Source organism: Dasypus novemcinctus, chromosome 3 (assembly GCF_030445035.2).
Source record: "Dasypus novemcinctus isolate mDasNov1 chromosome 3, mDasNov1.1.hap2, whole genome shotgun sequence".
NCBI classification, from domain to species: domain Eukaryota; kingdom Metazoa; phylum Chordata; class Mammalia; order Cingulata; family Dasypodidae; genus Dasypus; species Dasypus novemcinctus.
Genome location: NC_080675.1, coordinates 122,813,565 through 122,831,660, shown reverse-complemented (window position 1 = coordinate 122,831,660; position 18,096 = coordinate 122,813,565). Strand labels below are relative to the sequence as shown.

The window sequence follows — 18,096 nt, the reverse complement described above, 5'->3', positions numbered from 1 at the left end:
AGATGTTATGTAAGTGGAATCATACAATATTTGTTCATTTGTGTTTGGCTATTTCACTCAGTATAATGTTTTCAAAGTTTATCCAGTGCTGTAGCATATATCAAAACTTCATTCCTTTTTATGGCTGAATAATATTCCACTATACACACACACACATACACACTCATACACACACATACCACATTTAGTTTATTTATTAGTTGGTGAACACTTTTTATTTTTTACACCTTTTGGGTATCTATGCTTAACTTTCTCTTTTTAGATTTTATTTTTATTTTATTTATTTCTCTCCCCTCCCCCTCCCCCGGTAGTCTGCCCTCTGTGTCCATTTGCTGTGTGTTCTTCTGTGTCGGCTTGCATTCTTGTCAGTGGCACTGGGAATTTGGTATCTTTTTGTTGCATCATCTTGCTGCATCAGCTCTCTGTGTGTGCAGCACCACTCCTGGGCAGGCTGTGCTTTTTTTTTTTTTTTCACGTGGGGCAGCTCTCCTTACAGGGTGCACTCCATGCACTGGGGCTCCCCTATGTGGGGAACATCCCTGTGTGGCACGGCACTCCTTGTGCACATCAGCACTAAGCATGGGCCAGCTCATCACACGGGTCAGGAGGCCCTGGGTTTGAACCCTGGACCTCCCATGTGGTAGGTGGGTGCTCTATCAGTTGAGCTAAATCCACTTCCCTATGCTTAACTTTTTGAGAAAATGCCAGCCTGTTTTCCAAACTGGCTGCAGCATTTTATATTCCCACTAGCAATGTATGAGGGTTCCAATTTCTCCATATGCTTGCCAATACTTGTCCATCTTTTTTTATCACAGCCATCATAGCAGTGTGAGCAGTATTTCATTGTGGTTTTGATTTGCATTTCCCCAGTGACTAATGATGTTGAGCAACTTTTCAAGTGCTTATTGGCCATTTCCATATGTTCTTTGGAAAAAATATCTATTCAGATCCTTTGCTTATTTAAAAATGGGTATTTTTTTTATTGTTGAGTGAAGAGTTCTTTATATATTCTGGATACTAGACTCTTATCAGTTGTATGATTTGAATATATTTTTCTACATTCTGTGGGTTGTCATTTTACTTTCTTGGTAGTGCTAGTGGAATGTCTGGGTTCTGGGATTCTAAGTTCTTGGCTTACGTCATAGAAAAATTAAGGACACTCCATAGGGTAAGCAAGGCAGTAAAGAGTTTATTAAGTAAGAAGCAAGGAAAAATAGTACACAACCTGAGACACAGATTGCAGGTATACTGCAGGGTGAGGCGGTGAGAGCTGCATGGGGGCCCCAAGTTAGGCCTTTTTAAGACTTTTACTCCTCCTCCCCCATAATGTTGGGAAGGGGCCCCAGCTGTTTGCTATTCTGATTGGTTGCCCCACCTGTCAGCTCTCAGAGGACCAATGGGGAGGCCTTTTGTTTGAAGGTATCTGGGACTTCCCCTTGACTCTGGAAAGAGTTCTAAATGGGATCTTGTGCCCAGGGTCTTGTGGGATCTTTCTGGCTTTGTTCTTTAGTAGCAGCCTTCTCCTCAGGAGGTTTCTGGGCCGGGTCTCATGGCCATGTTGTCTGCCAGCCATGTTCTCTGCTGGGTCTCAGCCACCTTCCTGCTTTCCCAATACTAACCTGAGTCAGTAGTTTCCTTTGAAGCATAAAGGTTTTTAATTTTGATGAAGACTTTGATTGCTTTTGCTATCATCTAAGAAACCATTGTTTAATACAAGGTCATGACAATTTATATCTATTTTCTTCTCAGAGTTATATAGTCTTCCAATTCATGAGCACAGGATATCTTTCCATTTATTTAGGGCTTCTTTAATTTCTTTCAAAATTTTGCAGTTTTCAGTTTAAAAGTCTTCCACTTCTGCTAAATTCATTCCTCAGTATTTCATTCATTTTTTCCCCTGAGTCTTTAATCCCTTCTTCTATCATCTGCCTAGAGAATTATGGTATTTTGGGGTTGCTGGTGGTGTTTTTAAATTTATTTATTTTATTAAAGTTAATAGATCACAAAGAATGTTACATTAAAAAACATAAGAGGTTCCCATATAATCCACTCCCCACCCCCCATCATTTTTGTAAATTGTATTTTTTTGAAGATATATACGTCTCAAAAAATGTTAACATTAAAAAACATAAGAGGTTCCCATATACCCCCTACCTCCCCACCCCACTCCTCCCACGCCAACAACCTCACTTAGTATAGGCCATAAGTTTTTCCATGCTTCATAGGAGCCATCCTACTAGCAAGTGTACACCAATTCCTGAGGTTCTTTCCAGAGTGCAAAATTTGTATTTTTGAGAGTCCTCTCACTTCTTTAATCTAATATGCTATCTATCCCCTTGATTAAGCGCCCTCAGAATCTAGTCCCATGCACACTCCCCTGTTTACTGCAGTTCATGCTGGCTAGGTCAGTTTGCTCCTTTGGTGTATGGTTTCTTTCCTCCCTTACCAGGCCCAGCATGTACCCAACTTGATTATGCTGCAACTTAACTCTATTTATAAATATAGTGGATGGAAATGTTATGTGGGGGTAGATCACATAGTGCTGTGGGGGAGAAATTTCTGCATTGTCCACAGGCAAGGGTAGTATGTAGCTCTTAGTAGGGTAGGGTGGCTCAATTCTGCAGGCTCAGAGGGTCAAAAGGAATCTGGGAATTCAAGATTTTGACCAGGGAAGCAGACTTGGCCCAGTGGTTAGGGCATCCGTCTACACATGGGAGGTCCGCGGTTCAAACCCTGGGCCTCCTGGACCAGTGTGGAGCTGGCCCATGCGCACTGCTGATGCGTGCAAGGAGTGCCATGCCACGCAGGGGTGTCCCCTGCATAGGGGAGCCCCACGTGCAAGGAGTGCACCCCGTAAGGAGAGCTGCCCAGCACTAAAGAAAGTGCAACCTGCCCACGAATGGCGCCGCACACATGGATAGCTGACACACATAGGATGATGCAACAACAATAACAACAGCAAAAAAGAAACACAGATTCCCGTGCCGCTCACAACAACAGAAGTGGACAAAGAAGAACACGCAGCAAATGGACACAAAGAACAGACAACCAGGGTGGGGGGGGAGGGGAGGAGGGGAGAGAAATAAATAAATAATAAATTTAAAAAATTTATTTTGACAGGCATCAACCCAGACGTCCCCGTCTCATGTGTAAGGGTCTCATTCTTTCCAAGATCTTAGTATAGGAAACCTAATTTGGTTAGGAATTTAACCTTCTTTGGAGCATACCAAGATTAAACTCCAAAGAAGGTTTGGACTGACGATTAAGTCTATGTCTGGTTCTCAGCTTTCTCTGCCCTCCCACTGTAAGCGATGAGAGCCTCTCTATATGCTACCAAGGAGACCATCTTTTTTATACTTGGCTTTCAGTTGTCAATCACTCTCTCAACCTTTATTTCCTTTTTCTAGCGCTTCAAAAGGACTGAACAATAGCCTCCCAATCCCATTATCCTTATAGTTATTATTTCCCCTATACATCACACCAGCTAATACATTCTCTTTCACTAGTATACCATTCCAATTCACCACTGGTAAAAGTTTTAGTAACTGGATCACCACCTTGTGCCAGAAGCTAACTCTTCACCTAGCACTGATGATGCGGCCCACCCTACCAGCTGAGTGGTGAGCGCTCCAGCTCTAAACCCATTTTATCAACTGCTTTTTCAGACCTCCCCTAGCTCCAACTTCAGCAGATTCTGAAACAGGGTTTAGTGTTTAGGATATTTTTTAGGGAAAGTTCTTGGGATCAACATCAGTGTACAGGAGGGGAAGGAAGCAGTATTGGGCAGAGGGAGAAGCTAAGCTGAGATGCAGGTCTGATAGGCTCAGCCAACCCTACAGAGCTCTAATGCATATGTGGCCCATCAAAGTTGTCCTGTACTCAGCAAAAATGCCCAGGCCTTTTCACACTTGCCTTGATCAATCACTGGATTTGGGCCACCCAGGAAGGGGGGATTTCCTTGGGCAAGGCTGCTGTCTTTAGCTGAGGCAAAACCTGAGGGAACAGACAGCTGAAGACTGTGCTGACCAGTCCCCATAGCTGGGCAACAAGTCCTTCCCTAAAGGGGGATCTGGTCAAGGTACCTACATTTACCACAGGAATCATGTGGGCAACTTACTCTCAAGTGATTCAGGTAAAAACATAGTTTGTTATGTGCACAACTTTTCCTATAAGTTTGAGATATTTTCAAAAGAAACAAATAAGACTGACACAAATTATTATATGTGACAGAGGAAACACCTGAAACAGGGCATTTTGTTGCTGATATAAAGGATAATTTTAAAAAAACAAAAAACAAAAACATGAAAATTCATGTGAGTGAGTAAAACATGGGGAGTTAGTGGGAAATTGAGGGCTTCGTTCTTGTTCATGCAACATAATTTGAGTCTTAAGAATAGGACACTGGGAAGTGGATGTGGCTCAAGTGATTGGGTTCCCGTCTACTATATGGGAGGTCCAGGGTTTGATTTCCGGGGCCTCCTGGTGAAGGCAAGCTGGCCTGCACAGTGAACAGCATGGAGTGCTGGCCCATGTGGTCAACTGGCCAGCATGAAGTGCTGGTCCGTGCAGGAGAGCTAGCTCACGCAGCAAGCTGGCCGGAGCAGAGAGCTGACCCAGCAAGATGATGCAACAAAAAGAGACACAGAGGAGAGACAATAAGAGAGGCAGCAGACCAGGGAGCCGAGGTGGTGCAAGAGATTGAGCACCTCCCTCCCACACTGGAAGGTCCCAGAATCAGTTCCTGGTACAGCCTAAAGAGGAAACAAGCATACACAGAAGAACACACAGTGAATGGACAAAGAGAGTAGACAACGAGAGGACAGGGGGCAGAAATAAAGAAATCCTTTATTAAAAAAAAAAAATAGGGCTTGTTACAACTTGACTAGCCTTTAATTTCCCTTCATCTCTTCCAAGTAGGTGAAGTCTCTTCAGAGTACCTTTAATAGTTACTGTTTCCCATCTCCCTCCTCCTCTTGTTATTTTCCTCTCCAAGGCCACAGTGGAACTTGGAACTTGGGGATGTGAGTCTTTGCTCAGCTTCTCCATACTGACATGATTATTTTTAGGATTCATCTCTGAGTCACAGAGGGAGAGAATCATTCTAATCTCTTCCTCTTCCTTCCTTTGTAACCTGCTATACAGCTAAATCGTTTAACAAATTTGTTTTTCCTTTTTCAGGATTTTTTTGCCTTTTAGAAAATTTTCTTTGCTAGAATGGACAGTAGAATAAATTAAAGGAGATAGCTATAAGCTGCTTTCCTGTTAGTAAATCTTTCTTTTTTTTTTTTTAGGAGTTACCCGGGACTTCATATGTGTGAGACAGGCATTCAACCACTGAATTACATCTGCTCCACTGTAAATCTATTTATTATAATACTGGCTCAGTTGTTGGGATCTAAGAGGTTATAAACTTTCACTTTGGATCCCCTTCTCACCATCCATCTCTGGACTTTTCCTTCTGTCTCTCCTTTGCTGAGAGTTAGACGGTGCTCCTGATTTCTGTAGTGAGATGTAAGCAGAGATTATGTTCTGGCTTCTGCCCTGGCAACAACATGCTCGAGCATGCCTTGTGCTTAATTAGTTGACCACATTTCTCTGAGGGATAAATAAGCATGGAAATCTTTTAAAAAAAGAAAAAAAAAAGGTACTTATAGATATATACAATAGAAAAGAACAACTAAAATGATCAAATAGATTCCCTTAGAAAAAAAATGCCTTTAAAAGCAATAGAATAAGTGGATATTTGGAGTAAATCCCTCATCTTTCTGAAATTTATGTCACAGAGAACAATAATGATATTCAAAACACTTCATTTTCAACAAACATTTATTGAGAGACCACTCCACTGGGGTATATCATTGACATTAGTGTTTTCAATGACTTTACATAGATGTTCACAATCATTGCAGAATACCAGAGTGGATGTATCATTTGTCCAACTCAGCAGTTATTCCTGTGTTCTTAATGAATTGGCATCTGGTTTATGCTGCAAAATCTCGTGTGCTGGTTGCTAGAGACCCATCAACCTTCGTAGAACCTGCAAACAAGTTCTGTAAACTGCAAATCTGAAGGATTGGACTCTTCATACCACCCAGGTAGTAAAGTGAAGTTATTAATAATCTTCTCTGTAATGTAGTTGTTTACCTGAGTCTTAGAGACACCATCCTTTTCTGTGGTCTCAGAGTTTCTGAGTTAGAAAGGTACAGACTGTCCCTTTTATGATTGAGTTATATTCGCAAAAGTTGATTTCTAACTTGGTGAATTGAAACTGAACATGCATTTCCCCCCAGAGAAATAATGTTGTAAATATTGGTGAGGTTCTCTGGCTGACTCACAGAAGGCCTTTAGCCCATAGGTAGCTGAGCTATGAGACTTTGAGCACTGTGATGGACAACATTGTTTCTGTGAGAAAATGTGCCGGAGCAGGAACAAGGTCTTCCTTCCTCCCCCACTTCCTACCTCCATGAGTAATGAAGTCATGTTTCCTACAGGAACTGAGGCTGAGGAGTATGGGGGCTGGGTGTGGAGGCAGCCATGGACATATCCCTCACAGGGATGCAGACATGCTCTAACCTCTCCTGCCCTAGCTCTGACAGTAAGGGACGAGTGGGTTGTGGGAGCAAGTGAGAAGTCCCTCCTGACCCATCTTCTTCAGAATAGGGCTCTGGGGACTCCTTTGGGAGGTTCTAGCAAGGCCAGCTACATAATTTTCAGGGTCCTTGCTCAAAAAGGTGGGGAAAAAAGTGCTATTAGAGGCACTAAATATTAAGCTTTTTTTCCCTGTCTTCTGCAGTCTCTCTTGTCATGGTGTGTGTGTGTTTTTTTAACTTGCTCTTTATTATTGCTCTAAGTGAAGAAAAATTAAAAATGAAAATTAATAGCTTGAATTTTACAATTCATTTTTATATTGTGCAGTGCCAGTTTAATTTTAATTTTTTTTAAAGATTTATTAATTTATTCCCTTCCCTGCCCTCATTGTCTGTGTGTTTTCTGTGTCTGTCCAACTTCTCTTCAGGAGGCATCAGGAACTGAACCTGGCACCTCTCATGTGGGAGAGAGGTGCTCAGTTGCTTGAGCCACCTCCACTCCCTGCTTTGTTGTCTCTCTCATTGTGTTTCCTCTTAGTGTCTCTTGTTGCATCAACTCGCCGCAGCCAGCCCATCGCACCAGCTTGCTGTCTTTCTTGGCTTCTCCAGGAAGGACCAGGAACCAAACCTGGGACCTCCCATGTGGTAGGTGGGAGCTCAATCACTTGAGCCACAGCCACTTCCCCAATGCCAGTTTTAAATGCAAATGTAGAGCATTTAACTTGTGTATGGAATTTCCAAAATTATACAAATTTCTATTTCATAGCTTGTAAATGCATATACATTTTATTTTACCCAGAACAGTGGAAACACTGCACAAAAATAGCTCAACTGTTTTTATTTCACTTCTTGATACACACATACTTTCTACCAGCACTCACTCTCTACCTTTGTCTTACTGATGAGTAAAGAAGGAAGGAAAAGAAAAGGAAATATTTCCAGCATAGATTGTTGGCTACTACAGGGAAGAACATGAGTAAGAAAGGATATGATTGGGTTCCTCTGTCCTTTTGTTTCTTAGAATGCCACTGCCTTCAAAGCAAGTTGTGGCTTGAATGGAAAGCGTGGCTTCTCAGAGCTGCCAGTGTCCCTTCTTACTCAGATGTAGACATATCATAATTACCTTGTACTTATTTTGTCTCACTGAACTCCAATGCATGGTGGGTTCACCAGAATTTTATGTTAGGGGCATTAAGAATGCTAAGGGGGTGGCAAGAGACATACTATCTTTGCTCACGTGCATGTTCCATTGTCCCATCTAATTCACTACAAAACATAAGTCCAAAGATAAAATTATTAGGAATTTCAAGAAGGCAGCAGAGCATTAAACCAAACACAGAGTCTGAGTGTGAGGCCCTGTGTGACAGCGCTGGGTGTGGGGGTGAGGGAGAGGCCTGTGGCAGCCTGAGATGGCATTCCACAGGGATGGAGCTACCACCACGATGTGCTGATGGCTCTTGGGCCTTCTGAACCACTGAACATTTTCCTTCCATAACACCACACCTAGGGGATGCCAAAGGCAGTGAAGACTCCGGAAGTATATACTGGGTTTTGGGGAGATTGATATCTTCCAGGGATGTGTACTACAATGGTGATAATAACTAAGGTAGCAGTTGGCAAAGTATTTGTTGATTAGAAGACAAGAGAGAGGATTGTGGAAGGCAGACCTATCAAACCATACTATATGCTAGTTGACAACCTGAGAATTCAGAAATCAGGAATGACCATTGAAAACAAATTTCCAGTACAAGTTTAGAGTTCAGCTAGTGGATTACCTTCTTCCCCAAATGAGAGGATAATTTGACTATTGCAGTGCAAAGGGGAAGGGAATGACTTTGTGTAGTGAAAGCTGCTTTGTCTCTATGATTCAAAATATTTATCACTCCATATGGATGGACTGAGGGACATCATATCTATTCTTTCACTCTGTTCATAGCAGTCATGTAGTAAAGGCCTGGTTGTTCTAAAAAACTGGGAATGAATAGTGATTGGAGGACATTGGGGCTTCAGGAGATTCAAGTTTCAAATATAGGGAGTTGTGAACATGTGTATTGCTCAGATTTGAACCAAGCTAGTAAGATAGGAAATCAATAGATGGATCTGGAACCTGGCAAAAAGTCCACATGGACATCACGTGGACCCTCCCCAAGATTTTGCCATTCAGTACAGGACTTACTCTGGAAGCCAGGAGAAGCCAGGAGAAGTCTGGGATATTCCTCAAGGACTTTATCATTGGGCTTTCATGGGGGATTGATGAGTGGGGTAACCAATCAAACCACAAACAGCTGGAACTCCTCCCCTGCCATTAGCGAAGAGGTGGAACAAGTAATGGTTCAAAAAGTAGGCACAAGGCCTGAATTCTCTCTTGTGTGTTCTCTCGCCTTTGAACCCTGTTCCTGCCCTCTGCGCCCTGCTCTCGCCATTTTTTCTCTGCCATGATGGCCAGAACCTGGGCATTTTTAATCTATAATGGGGAATTGTAGTCTATAAATCAGCCCACTTTATCACTTTTCAGCCCCTTCCACTTCACCTGGGACCCATGATCTGTTATTTTCTTCCCTTTCTCTTCCCTCCCTACCTTAATAAATTACTGGCCTAACTCACCCGATGTGCTCTTGAAATTTATTTCTGCAGCATAGTCAAGAATGTAGACATAATCCGGTAACAGATTAATGGACCTTTCCAGCTACAAGAAGTCAGAAGGGAGTGCAAACAAGAAAAACCCTGGACAGAACCCTCCCCTCCAAGGCCAGAGAGTGTTATTATTCCTGTGCTCCTTGTAAAAAGCGAGGTACCCATACTGGCAAAAGGATATATATACAGACCAATGGAATTGACTCAAGAGTTCAGAAATAGGCCCCCACATCTATTGCCAATTGATTTTTTAAAAAGATTTATTTATTTATTTCCCCTCCCCCCTCGACCCCAGTTGTCTGTTTTCTGTGTCTATTTGGGGCGTCTTCTTTGTTCACTTCTGTTGTTGTAAGTGGCATGGCAATCTGTGTTTCTTTTTGTTGCATCATCTTGTTGCGTCAGCTCTCCGTGTGTGCGGCACCATTCCTGGGCAGGCTGACTTTCTTTCGCGCTGGGCGCACTCCTTGCATGTGGGGTTCCCCTACGCGGGGGACACCCCTGTGTGGCAGGGCACTCCTTGCGTGTATCAGCACTGCGCATGGGCCAGCTCCACACTGGTCAAGGAGGCCCAGGGTTTGAACTGCGGACCTCCCATGTGGTAGACAGACACCCTAACCACTGGGCCAAATCCGCCACCGCCAATTGATTTTTGACAAAGGTGCCAAATCCACTCAATTGGGAAAGAAAAGTCTCTTCAGCAAATGTTGCTGAAAGACCTCAATATCCATATGCAAAAGAATGAAGAGAGATCCTATTCATTCCATATACAAAAATTAATTCAAAATTGATCAAAGACCTAAATATAAGAACCATGACTATAAAACTCCTAGAAGAAAATGTAGGAAAGCATCTTCAGGACCTTGTGTTAGGCACTGGTTTCTTGGACTTTACAACAAAGCACAAGCAACAACAACAAAAAAGAGATAAATGAGACCTAATCAAAATTTTAAAATTTTGAGCATCAAAGGACTTTATCATGAAAGTAAAACAACAACCTACTCAATGGAAAATGTTTGGAAACCACATATGCAGTAAGGATTTAGCATCCAGAATACATAAAGAAATCCGTCAGCTCAACAATAAAAAGACAACCCATTTTAAAAATGGGCAAAAGACTCGAATAAACATTTCTCCCCCAAAATATAAAAATGGCCAAAAATCCATGAAAAGATGCTCACATCATTAGCTATTACAGAAAAGCTAATAAAAATGACAATGAGAAACCATTTCATGTCCACTAGAATGGCTACTATTAAAAAAGGGAAAATTACAAGTGTTGGAGAGGATGTGGAAAAATAGGAACACTCATTCATTTTAGTGGGAATGTAAAATGTTGCAGCCACTATGGAAGAGTTTGGCAGTTTCTCAGAAAGTTAAGTACAGAATTACCATATGACCTGGCAATCCCACTTCTAGGTAAAGCCCAAAAGATTTGAAAGGAGGGACTCGAACAGACATTTAGATATGAACTGATGTTCATAGCAGCATTATCCACAATTGCCAAAAGATGGAAACAACCCAAGTGTTCATTAACTGATAGATAAATAAACTGAAGTGTATCCATACATAGGAGTGAAGTTCTGATTCTTGAAGACATTATGTTGAGTGAAATAGCCAAAAAAAAAAGACAAATATTGTACGATGTCATTGATATTAGTGAGCGCAATAATTGAAAACAGATATTCAAACAAAAATGTGAACACAAATGTTCATACCAGCATTACTCACAATAGCCAAAAGGTAGAAACTAAAATGTTCATCAGTGGCTGAATGGATAAAAATGTGGTATACTGCATGATTGTGCTACTGCGAACTAAATATATTGTATAACATATTGCATGATTCCACTTATACAAAATATAAACCAATTTATAAAGAAGAAACTAGATTAGTGGTTATGTAGGACTGGGGAAGGCATGCGAAGGGGTGTGGAGTTTTTCTTTTTGGAGTAATGAAAAGGTTCTAAAATTTTTTTTTTTGGTGATGAATGCACAGTATTGTGATTATACTAAAAGTCATTGCTTATATTCTTTGGATAGATCATATGGTATGTAAATATATCACAATAAAATTGCTTAATAAATAACTGTCCAAGAATAGAAATCGCAGCTATGTACAGCAGGGGACACAGAGAGATTGAGAGTTGAAGAATTCTCTCGTTTGTGTTTTTATTATTATTGAAATAATGAAAATGCTCTAATAATGAACAAAGAGATAAATGCACAACTATGTGATTATACCAAATACCACTGATTGTACACTTTGGATGAATTGTATGCTTTATCAATATGTATCAATAAAATTGATTAGTTTAAAAAAAAGTAAAAATGTGATTTATCTATACAACGAAATCTTATTCAGACATAGTAAGGAATGAAGAACTGCTACAGTTACAACGTGGACAAACCTTTAATACATTATGTTGAGTGAAAGAAGCCAGTTACATAAAACCACATGTGAGATTCCATTTATATGAAATGTCCAGAATAGACAAAGCTATGGAAACAGAAAGTAGATTAGTGGTTGCCAGGAGCTGGGTTAGGGTGGTGATAGTTAAGGGTACAGCATTTCTCTTTGTGGTAATTAAAAAGTTCTAAGAATGACTGCAACTGATGGTTGATGGTTGTGCACATCTGTGAATACACCGAATCACTGAATTACATACTTTGAATGGGTGAATTGTACGGTATGTGAATTATATCTCAAAGCTGTTAAAAGAAAAAAAGGGTGGTGGTGGTGGTAGTACGGTAAATGACTTTTGTATTACTAGTTTAATTCTCCCAATTCTACAAATGTCTGCTTCCAGAAAATACTGACTTGCAAGGCAGATAAATTAGTGGTGGAGCTTTTGATGACTTAATCATTAGTTTAATATGATAATTCCAAAAGGTATTTCCCAGTCCATGGAAGTGTTTAGATACATAAGCATTAGCCAAAAAATAAGTATACAGATTTTTGTTTCAGATTTTGATTTTATTTCAAAGAAAGCCAGGTTTTAAGTAATTTAATTAAATTCTTACTTATTACTACAAAATCCCATAATAGGATCAAATATTTATTATAACCTTAGAAAATATTATATACATTTAGTTTTACCTGCAACAGGCCACTTGGTTGGAACTTGATAAAGGATAGCTATTTCCATTCTCCTGAGGAGTAAACTCTTCTTTACCCATCAAATTAAAGGTGGGTTCCCTGATTTTCATTTGCAACTAGCCTCCAACTTCAAAAAGCAGCCAAGTGATCTGCCTCTCATTTGCATACAATTTTGATAGATTTGCTTGACTGAAAACATTCTCTCCATTATCTTAAATTACTCGGCAATTACTCTCCTTAGTAGAAAGCTGTTTACAAATCAAATTACAATGGACTCTTCTAGAAACCATGTCTAAAAGAGCAGTCTTTTTAAATTAAGGGTATAAACAAACATATAGAGGCTCTAAGTTGGAGATATTAGAAGTTATCTCCCTGGCTCTCTTCCTCTCTTCTCCCCCTTCCTCCAACAATTTCTGTTATAACATCTCTGACAAGTTGCGATTCTTTTCTGAGTGAATGCTTCCAGTGATGTAGAGTTCACTTCACCAGGAAGTTCAGGCCACTGTGTCTAAGTTCCAGTATCCATAACAGTCCTGGAACAATATGGAATAAATCCACTCTCTCCTCTGTATAACAACTTTTAACATATTTGCATCAATTAGAATATCTCTTCGGCAGTTTAAACAGACTCAAATCCCTGATCTTTTCTTCAGAGAATATGGTTTCCACACTCTACATGGATGTTTCTCCCTAATAAGCTCCAGTTTGTTATGCATGGTTGCTTTCTTTATGTGGTACCTATATTTGAACATGTACCCCCTGTGACCTGGGCATTGTTTTCTACTGACAGTCTACATTTTGTTAGGCTTTTAGTAACTACTCACCTTATGAATATCCCCTAATTTATTGTCACATTATCAAGTCAAGCCAAATCTCCCTAATCCTGGCCCTCATCAAATGATATTTTTCTGAACAAAGATACTGAATATTTATTATAGTCAAATTTGAACTTAAAAAAAATCAATTTGACTCATGGAGATGATTTTGTGCATGTGTTTAGAAAACCATTTATTTGTGAATCCTTTTTTTAAAATGTATTTTTTATTATAGAAGTTGTGAACTTATAAAACAATCATGCACATGTGTGGAATTCCCATATAACAACCCTTCACCAACACATCACACCATCGTGGAATATTTGTTACAGATTATGAGATAATATCATCAGATTACTACCACTAACCATGGTCCATAGCATATATTTGGCATATTTTTTCCATACCCTTATTATTAACACAGTACATCTTTGGCATTGATTGTTGAATATTACAGTACTGCTGTTAACCTATGTCCATAGGTTACATTAATTAATTGTATTTTCCCCATGCTTTTCCATATTCCCACTACCCTGTAATAGTGACGTATATCTGTTCTAGTTCACAGAAGGACATTCTTGCATTTATACTGTTTTCTTTTTTTTTTTAAAGACCCCCCCCCCCCCCCCCGGCCGCCGTCTGTTCTCTGTGTCTATTTGCTGCGTCTTGTTTCTTTGTCCGCTTCTGTTGTCGTCAGCGGCAAGGGAAGTGTGGGTGGCGCCATTCCTGGGCAGGGTGCACTTTCTTAAGCACTGGGCGGCTCTCCTTACGGGGCACACTCCTTGCGTGTGGGGCTCCCCTATGCGGGGGACACCCCTGTGTGGCAGGGCACTCCTTGCGCACAACAGGACTGCGCATGGGCCAGCTCCACACAGGTCAAGGAGGCCCGGGGTTTGAACCGCAGGCCTCCCATGTCGTAGATGGATGCCCTAACCACTGGGCCAAGTCCGTTTCCCCATTTATACTGTTAACCACAATTCTCATCCATCTCTGGGTTCACTGTGTTATTCAGTCCCTAGATTATTCTCTAGTTTTCTTTCAATTGACAATTACATCCCTAGACTACTTTTTTCAGTCACAATCTCATTTATAAACTATTTGTGTTAGTGTTACTCACTATAATATGTCACCATCAACTCTAACCATTTCCACACATTTATAGCCACGTTAATTAAAAATTCTACATACATTAAGCCTCCGTACTCCTGCCACAGCCCTTCTTTTCTCCTGATAACCTATACTCTAGGTTTTAACTCCATGCATTTATTCTTCATATTTAGTTCATATTAGGGAGACCATGCAATATTTATTCTTTTTATTCATTTATTTATTACTTCACTTAGCATAATGTCTTCAAGATTCATCCATGCTATCATGTGTGTCCCAATTCATTTCTTCTTACTGCAGCATAGTATTCCATCGTATGTACATACCACATTTTGTTTATCCATTCATTGGTTGATGGGTATTTGGGTTGTTTCCATCTTTTGGCAATTGTGAACAATGTCACTATGAACACTGGTGTACAGATGTCTGCTTGTATCAGTTTTCAGTTCTTGGTATATTCCTAGTAGAGCAATTGCTAGACATATCATAAAGATGATTTTGAATAACAACTGTCATCTGTCATATTCTGGTCTCTCTGAGTTTTGTATCTTCTTTAAACTTGCTAAGTATATTAACTCAGGACATTGATAAAAATATTACTTAGGATTGGACAAAGATAAATGCCTATATTACTTTTCTTGAGACTTCCCCCAAGATTAGCAACCTTTCCTTAATCAGTGCTTTTTGAATAAATTTTCCCCTGCCATAAACTAGGCCCACATCTCTCCATTTTATTCACAAAAGTGGTCTTGCCTTCCTGAAAGGACTAACATCCTGGGTTACCAGTGTAATAATGCTATCAAGAAAAGAAGTGGTATTTCTTCCTAATGACTCACTCGAAGGGAATCCATGATGATTTTTATTAACTGCTACATTTCACACTGTGTTCAATGATTTATATTAGAATGTTTCCAGGAATTGGCATCAAGCTTAGTGGACTATTTTATTAAAAATCTATTTTTCCTTCCATTTTGAAAATCACTGTAATATTTGGCAATTTATTTTCATAGGAAGATGGCAATCAAATTGGAAAAAGATAAAACAAATAGCATAAAAAGAAAATTTAAACTCATACAGGTAAAATAGGAGCAACAGGGGTTAAGACTCACACCTCCCTTAGTCAAACATTTATCAAGTCCAGGTGATTTTGTTCTAATACTCTTAATTAAATTGTCATCCCTTTCCATGCCAACTACAGTGGCAATAAGCACCTCAAAACATTCTCTAACTCTCACGTGCAAGTCAGTTTGGATTGAGTTTTCTGTCACTTATAACAGAAAGAATTCTGATTTACACAGAATTGGGAAAGGGAACGCTCTCCTTAAAGGATATCAGAGTACTGTTACCAGACTAAGGTAGATTGGATGATGGGCAGAAAAAACAGTGATGTAGAGTTCACTTCACCTACCTTTTCCCTGTTTCCAATCCCTTGCTCATGCAATCTATCTTCCCCATTACTGCCAAAGTTATCTTTCTAAAATATTAGTTGTGTCATTTAAATTCCTCCTCTACTGCCTTTAAAATAAAATCCAAAAGTTTTGGCATTATGATCAAGGCCTTCTCAATCTGGTGCTAACTTCTCTATTTTCCTCCAGGGTCCCCTGAACCTGTCACATCAGACCAAATGTGTGACAATTTCATTCTTTTATATATTCTACTCTCTTATCCCGGGATGCCTTTTTCCTGATACTATGGATGGAAAAAAGCCCAGCTCAAATGCTCTCTCTTCCTGTTGACCCTGTCCTGATGTCCTCATTAGTTGTTCCTTCTAGCAGGCTCCAACAAGGGCAGACAATTTGTATCTCTGCTCAGGAGCACTCACTTCATGCTACCTTATGGTGCAATTACCTGTCACTTTGCCTGTATGCCTCCACTACAAAAGTGGATTTCAAACTCTTTTGGTGGCCACTCACAGCAGTAAATAGAAAGACATTTCCAATCATGACCCAACAGGTGAATTTACATATTCTCTATATTTCAATTTTAAGAAATACTTTCATTTTTATATCTCTGAAATCAGGATGTAGCAATGGGTTATCATATTTTGAAAGTGTTTTCTCTTTTTTTATAGTACACAAAAGACTTGCCTCATAATTTATAGCATTTTAGATTTTTTGAAATATAATACATAACGGAAACAAAAGTTTCATGAATTAATATTAACTCTCATTACTCTTATTTTTTTGTTCTATTTCATTTTGAGAAATGTAAGCCATAATCCGCCAATCATGATTCCACTAATTGATCATAAACTGCAGTTTGAAAACTGAGAACTTAAATTATTTACAGCCACACAACAGGATTAAGAAGGCAGACTGGCTATATATTAACATGACTTTACAATTTGACCATCTGCATAAACATGACTTTAATTCCAAGAAATCCTTGCCTGGTAAGATGAAGTTGCAAATAACTTTATTGCTCTTTCAGGAACTTCCTGAAAATCCATTTATCTGAGCAATTAACGACTGGCTGAACTAGCCTTCATCGGGGTAAATAGTCCTTTGCTCTGAACAAGATTGTTCTACTGGGCTTATCGAACAACTATTTACTCTTCTAGGCTTGCTTCAAAACTCTCCCCTTCCTGTGTCCAATCCTAAACTATTATATCACAAACTTAGCCCAGTCCCAATCAGGCCCTCTCACTGAAAAGTCTGGCCTAAAGGAGACCCCCCAAATCTTATAAATACTCTTACTTAACCTTCCTCTTTTGAGGACATACTAAGATGTCAAGTGTTCTCCCTTATATTTAAAAGCAATAAACTTTTCTTGGCTTTTTCAACAGGTTATTTTGGTTGTCTTTATTAGAGGTGAGCAGCTGATGCTACATTATAAGCTCCTTGAGGGAAGTCACGGTGCTTATTATTTATTCTCCCATCTCCCTTAGGTGACCGAACATTGATGGAAAGGGGCGGACCAAATAAGTTTGTTTTTCAGCCAAGAAGGCACCAAACTACCTTTCCCACTACATCTCACACTATACGCCTTCCCAAATACTACACTTCAGTTACATTGGCCTAGTTCCAGTTCCTGCAACAAGTCAAGTACTCTCTGCCTCCCAGGTCTTTGCTCTTGCTTGCTCTTGCTAGTTCCTAGGAACACCCTCCCCTCCCCTCCTCCGGTTACACTGGCTCTTTTTCGCTCCAGTCGAAAGCCCCCCCAAGGCGACCTCTCCTAGAAGCCTGCCTCCATAACCTCAGGCAGAATTAATGACCTTAGCCCTTGAAAAACTAAACTAAAGCGTTTGCCTGGTACTTAGGCTACAGCCTCCCGGCCCATCCTCCTGGAGCTCCAGACCTCTTGCCACAGGCAAGGACGAGGTCCAATTCCTCGTGGACTGCCAATACCAAGCACGTAGCAGGAGCTCAGTAAACGTTCGCAAGGAGTTTGATCACTTCGTACCCCAGGCCGGAGCAAGTCATGGGACAGAGAGGGCCGCATTTCTCGGCTTTCCAGCCGGCCTGCAGGCCCAGCCCACCCGAGGCGGCCCACGAGCCCACGCGCCACCCCAGGCCCTCCGTGCGGCTCGCGGAGCAGAGTCACTGGCGTTGGAAATTCCGTGGCGTGTTGGCGCCGACAACCGGGCGGGGGCGGGGGAACCCGTGGAGTGAGCCTGTGACGTGTAGGGGGCGGGGCTTCTGGAGCCACGCCCCCTCTCCCTCGCCCTCTTTAGCGGGTCGGGGTTACATGGCGGCGACTGCGGCAAAGCGAGAACCTCGGAGACGCCGCTGCCGCCAGCACAGCCGGAGACCTGAGCCGACCCTGGGGGCTGTCCGCGGGCCCCGCACTCTCTCGATGAGTCGGAGAAGTCTCGTAAGTGTTTGTGTGTGCGTGTGTGGGGCGCGCTGGGGGGGGCG

The 18,096-nt window shown here is 40.9% G+C and overlaps 1 protein-coding gene across 1 annotated transcript in view; it reads left to right on the top strand.

Moving 5' to 3' along the window:
- Positions 1-17,850: 17,850 nt before the first annotated feature.
- The window catches only part of MAPK6 (mitogen-activated protein kinase 6), a 32,461-nt gene continuing 32,215 nt past the window's right edge, over positions 17,851-18,096 (top strand). Inside the window, exon 1 of the mRNA XM_058294186.1 lies at positions 17,851-18,052. The gene's annotated coding sequence lies outside the window, so the exon portion shown is untranslated. The remainder of the gene's footprint in view (positions 18,053-18,096) is intronic.